Source organism: Protopterus annectens, chromosome 7.part1 (genome assembly GCF_019279795.1).
Source record: "Protopterus annectens isolate FY-2018-M chromosome 7.part1, PAN1.0, whole genome shotgun sequence".
NCBI lineage: Eukaryota > Metazoa > Chordata > Ceratodontiformes > Protopteridae > Protopterus > Protopterus annectens.
The window spans coordinates 220,206,237-220,212,633 of NC_056740.1; the positions used below are offsets into that span (position 1 = coordinate 220,206,237).

General features: G+C 39.0%; 1 protein-coding gene across 5 annotated transcripts in view; it reads left to right on the top strand.

The window, feature by feature from the left end:
- MTFMT (mitochondrial methionyl-tRNA formyltransferase) overlaps positions 1 to 6,397 on the top strand; it is a 585,047-nt gene that overhangs the window by 328,603 nt on the left and 250,047 nt on the right. The window lies entirely within an intron of this gene.

Consider the following 6,397-nt stretch of genomic DNA (forward strand, 5'->3'; position numbering starts at 1 on the left):
CCATGTAGCTAGGGCTACTGCAGCAGTGATCATTCAAATATCTACTGTTATGGTAAGTTCAACTTAGAGAACTACTTTCCTGATTAACTTTATTTTCTATTTCCCTAGTATATCTACTGTTATGGTAAGTTCAACTTACAGAACTACTTTCCTGATTAACTTTATTTTCTATTTCCCTAGTATCAGATAACTGGTAGATTTCTAAGTGCACTGATAACTGTAAAATGGGACACTTTTATGTCATCTAGGAATTTCCCAGAAGTAGAGTCATCTGGATAGAATTAGTATATGGGCCAACCATTGTGACCTAAAATTCAGTGTACAGAAAATGTCAAGATTTTTGAACAGACAAGATAGACTGTCTAATCACATTGATTAGTATACTGCTGAGGGTCTGCATATTAAGATTATTGAAGTAATAATTAATAAAAAGCTACAATTTAAGGAAATGTCTCCGCTATCAAAGCTAATGCTTTAAGATTGGTTGGTCTGTTATTTGGAGCATTGAGTATATGGGATCTGGTAATGCTATGTGATATGTTTAAATCTGAAATTCACTGAGCACGAGAACATAATCTGTTATTTTATTTTTTGACATTTGTTGACCAGGGAAGTCTGACTGGGTCAGAAACCCATTTTTAGTGGAGGCCCTGGGAGAAAAGCACCACATAAAGTACAGATATTTCTGACAATATACAGTATACATTACACATACAGTTTAGTCCAACATATTACAATCAAGAATGAAAAGATACTAAATAGCTTAAAGCATTATTACATAAGATAAATAGACATTACATATACAGTTTGGTTCAGCATGTTACATTCAAGAATGAGAATTATACAGTGTATCTTAATGTGTCATTACATAAGGTAAGTAGACATGGTAAAGCTTAAATATGAAAGAGTATTAATTTGCAGTTAGGGTCTGTCTAGGAGGTTCCCTATTAGAAGACTGAAGATGTATTCTTTCAAATGCATCTTGGTCGAACTCAAAAGCCTGAAACGACAAAATACCGAAGCGGCTTTTAAGCGAATTATTTCCCTGGGAAAGAATTTGCTTGGCCGCTTCATTACTTTGCTGTTTTTGGCATTGTAGTGCGGTCTCGGAGTTGGTATATGTAAGTAGGGGGGTGGGGGTGCAGCCCCCCCACTTAATGTAATGTTTAAAGTGTTTTATTTATTTATTTATTTTTATTTTTGGAACAGCGATTTTTTTCCAAAGGGAAAAAAACGCTGTTCTGACAGTTCAAAATTGTAAGCTTTCGCTTACATGGTGTCGATTAATCACCGTTTGCTTTTTTAAGCATTCGGTAATCTAATATAGACCCATCTGGGATACATGATAACGTGTACATTAAGAAGGTAAGTGAGTTCTTGTAGGTATACATTGTTGTATGTTTATAGAGTGTAAGGGGGTGTAGGTTTCTGTGTAGGATTATTGAGAGTGAGGGAGAGAGGATATTGTGATAGAGAGAGAGGCGAGATGTAGAGAGGGTAGGTAAGGAATAGTAGACTAGAAAATAGAGAGATTTTAAGAGACTAGGTAGGCTACAGAAGAGAGATGTATAGAGGCTAGGTAAGCAACATGAGAGATGTTTAGAGGCAATGTAAGGAGAATGAGAAAAACATAACGTAGTTTGAGAAGTAGGGTTTGGTGAAGATGAGAGATGAGTAGTTTAAATGCATAGTGAGTGATTTAAGCACACTCGAGTTAGTACAGAGAAAATTCACCAACTAACAGTTTACTGCCACTAACAGGATTTGAATTATTCAAAAAGACTGCAGGATCTTAGCCTATGTAATGTAAATTTCAGACATATAAGGGAAAAAGTATGCTTGCATAAGGCACCTAGAGAGGAGTACTTGGGTTGCATATTTATACAAGTGGTAGAACACTTAGACATTACCTTACACTCAGAGCTAATAGTTAATACTACCTATTTGTTAACCAGGTAGGCCCACTGGAGATACTGTCCCTTTTCAGGAATACCAAGTAGGCCCACTGGAGATACTGTCCCTTTTCAGGAATGCCTGGGAGCAATGTCTGGTTAAGTGACTCTGTCAAGTTCACATGGTAGGCAAATGAGGGTTGAGAAAATCAAACCACGTACCACAAGAACTGCAGCTTAGTAGCCCTCTGTATCAACTGCCACCACTTCAGATGGAGGGGCAGCTTTATAATAATACTTCCAAGGTTGTAGAATAAAAATCCACCTGAAATGATGCCATCTGAAAATATTGTACAGTTTAAGAAATTATTTATAACTGGATGGATAGTAAAAAATTCAGATACAGTTTTAAGAAGACTGTTTTCCAACATGGCCGATCACTTCAAAGTACTGACTGAGGTTAACAGCTGAAGTAGCTTTGCACTGTGAGGGCTAGTGTAACGGTTAAGGTATTTCCCTCACAATCATGAAGTACAGAGTTTGATTCTCGCCTTTGAAAGGGAAATTGACTAGGCTTAAAATGGTCCATAAGGGCAGTTAGCTTAGTACTTTGCTATGAACCTATAAACCTGTGTGATTCTCTCCAAGATCGTAGTTCTTTAACTTGTTGTGGATAGTAAATGCAGCACCCCTTCTGAGAAACCTTTTTTCAATGCTTGTGTTTTCAGTCTTATTCTTCCCGTCATGAGCAGTAGCTTTTGACCTAGGTGAGAAAAATTCTGTGTGTTGTCTGTGATCTTGGCTCCTTTGTAACAGACATGTACTGTTTGGTGGCCTGCAGAACTGTAGCCAGCTTTCTTATCAATTTCATGATTCCCTGTCATTAGTGAGCAGAACCCAAAGTACTGATACTCCTCCACAAAAGCGTCTGCCATACCCTACAAAATTGTAGAGCTGCTGTCAGATTAAATGCTGCTGGCTCCCTTCCTTGCTGTTTCAGACACTGCAGCAAATTACTCCATTGCATGTTATATGTTACTGAGAGATGGTGCCAGAAGAACATCATCATCTACAAGATGTCACCTCCAGGTACCAAGACCAGACAGCCTTCTGTTCTTGTTTGCATCTTGTTATCCTGTGAAAATGTTGAATAGGAGTGTTGGCAGGATGCAGCTTTGGCAGTGCCTGGCATTCTCTTTGAACAGATTTTACTTAAAGCTAAAATATAGTACTTGTCTCCTTGTATTCATACAGGGGCACTGCAGCTTAAAGCAATACACAGGACTTCCAACTGTATGTGTCAGAGCACATAATCATAAGCCTTCTCCAAGGCATAAAACAGTGGTAGGTTGGCTTAGAAAATTTCCAGAAACCTTCAGAAAACTGTGCATGGTTGACAGGCTGTTCCACCATTCAACGGACTGACCATAATCATAGGTCTGTTACCAGCTTAAAGCCTAGTAACTTTAGAGAAACTTAGGAACCATTGTTCATTGTTAAACATTTGAAAGGACCTGCAGTTTTCACATGAGAAGGAGTTTATCAAAAGCTAGACATAATGGGTTATAAATCTGTTTTTGAACCTGATGTTTATAACAAGATCTTAAAGTTGACTGTATCTGTATGCCTGTTAACCCTCCCACAGGCTTGTCTCAAACAGAGCATCTCAGAGAGAGACAGCCTCATGGCCTGAAAAACAAACTTCTCTTTAGGGACTGTATGACATTAAAAACAGGGATAGGGATAGCTTGTTTTAGTCTGATTAGCACTGGTTGCCAAGTCTCTCAGTTCTCTATTGAGGAACCTTTGCATTGATTCTAACTGTATCGGACTTTTTACTAGGAACCTACATATTAGGGGTTTGCACCTTATGACTGCTTGGAGAAGTGAGGTGTACATGGGGCAAGGATATGACTGGAGCAACTTGTAGTTCCCCTAATTAAAGTGTGGGTTACCCTGTGACAACTTGCTGGTCAAAAAGAGACCCGGTCTATATAACTGTAACCAGTAACAGAGTCTGTCTTTAGCAGTACAGTCACATTGCTGTAGATGGCAGGCTCTGTTTATTTCTCAAAATCACAGTGCTACACATGTATCTGTATTGAGTACCAAGCCCAGTTATAGATTTTGTCCAGCTATGTTTGGAGAGATGTAACCAACCCATCTGGGAGAATGTGAGACATTGCTACCTATTTAGTAGTCATCTTAGTACGTTATAAACTCCTTACTGGATTGGTAGAGAAAAACAGTATTGTCCCCTAATGTAGAGCCCTGTGGAGTTTAACTGAATGTGTCATCTGGTACAGAAAGTCTGCCACTCACATTTACTGTCTGCAGTCCGTTTGCTTTCCAGTTTTCAGTTTGTCTATAATCCTTATATGGGGAATTATATTAGATATCTTGACAAGATCTGGGCAGCCAGTATGACTAGAAAAGCGTTGACATAGAAGCCCCCCCCCCCAAATAACAGGGTTAAATTCAGTAGATAGGAACACTGTTTGTAAACCCGTATTGTATCAAGAAGTTATAAAAGTATGAACTATCTTTGTAAACACACATTGAGTTATATCAAGAAGTGGTATATCACATAAACTCTTCTGAACTAATCCTCTACTGATCCTCTCTGTGATCTTGTAGAGGTTACTGGTGATGTTGCTGGGTCTGTAGTTCTGGGATTGGCTTTGGCGCTGTCCTTGTGAAAAAAAGACTGCAGTAAATTGTTTCCATGTCTGGGGTCCAAGGCCTTGGGGGAGGGGACTAATAAACTATGTAAGATGTTATCCAAGCCTGTTTATCTGGTATTTTTGATTATAACCAGGACTGCTTCAACTTTATAGTGAGTTGCATTTGGGAGGCATGCTCCTGTTTCCTGTTTGCTTTGCCACTCATTCCAGCCTTGTGTACTAAGAGTGACTGCACCAGGAGAACCAAGGTTCCAGATGATGCATGAAGCACACAAGCACAGGTGCTCTTCTATCTCAGCAACAATCCACAGGTCTTTTACAGATAATTTCTAGAGAAAGATTATTCATAGTTTTTCATCATTGGAGTTACAGCACACAAGATATCCAAAGTACACTTTTACACTAATCCTTTAATATGTCTTAACACCATTGTCCACTCCAACAGTTGTTTAGTGACAATTTAAGGAATATGTGTATCTTAATTTACTGCTTGCATGTGATGGTCAAATGACTTAATCTGTCTCTACTCAGCCATAGAAAACATAGAAATAGGAAGCTTGCTCCATAGTTCTCCTGTTTTCTACCATGGTGCAAATATCACTTAACCAGCATTGTATTTCTTTTTTCTTTAACTCTGCGTAAGAATTGCCATACGTAACTCCGATGCATTCTCTGATTCTTTCCTCATTGTTTATTATACCTCCTCTTTGGGAAAACTGGTCAGTTTCTCAGTATTACCCTTTACAGTACATTGTTTGCAATTATTTATATATAGCAACATGTCTTTATTATTCTTGTAGTCTGAACACAGTGTGCAATATTGCTTTGTGTATGTATTTTTAATTTATTACTGCTTTTATTATTATTCATTTTGTCAAATTATAGCCTACTGTACTGCTCCTTTATGGGAGATTTTTTTTTTTACTTTATGTTCTTTCTTCATTAGGAAAGAAACTTAAGAATTTACTAGACAGGCTTTAAAGGGAGAAGGTTGTCATATTCAATTTAAAAATGGAAGGAACAAAAAAATATAGTCTTCTGCAATGATAGACCGGAGATATGCATCCTGAGCCTATGTGCAATTCATTCTAAAAGCCGTACATTTGACCTGAGGTTTCTATTCTCAAATCACTCTGTGTGTAGGTTAGGGTAGATGTCACTGTGTCATGTATTTACATTGTGATGCTTCTGTTCTTTTTAAAGTTTATCCCTCGAGCTGTTTTTTTTTTTTTTTTTTTTTTTTTTTTCTTAGTGCATCTCCAGCTAACCATCAGTTGCTTGGCTTCAGCTGCTATTGCACCTGGCCTTTACATCCTGTACTACCTTGGGGTGGGAAAGTTGAGGGAAGCATGGATGGTCATCTGACATCCCCCAGGAGCTGAAGTTGAGGGAAGCATGGATGGTCATCTGACATCCCCCAGGAGCTGACGGCACAAGTGGGGTGGAAGGGGAAGTGGAATCTTCAGTTTGGAAATGAAATGGAGCTAGATGTTAGTAGCATCACATATGCTATCATGTACATTAGAGCTTTCTGGGCTGGGCAGTGAGTAGTGGCCTGCTCAGGATGCAAGTGTCCCAGGCCCAAGGGCAACCTCATTTCCTCAATCTGGGCCCACCCCAGTGATAATTCATGTCCTGGCCTCCACCAGGGTTTGAAGAACAGCAATCAGCACACACCATCATAGACCCTCTCCCAAGGATAGGCATGCTTATTCTCCTTACTAGCTGTATAAATGCCTGAGCCACTAACTGAACTCTGGTCACCAGGGCTGTAGCCAGGGCTTTATCCCTCTATGCCACTGATTTGGTATTCCCTCTAGA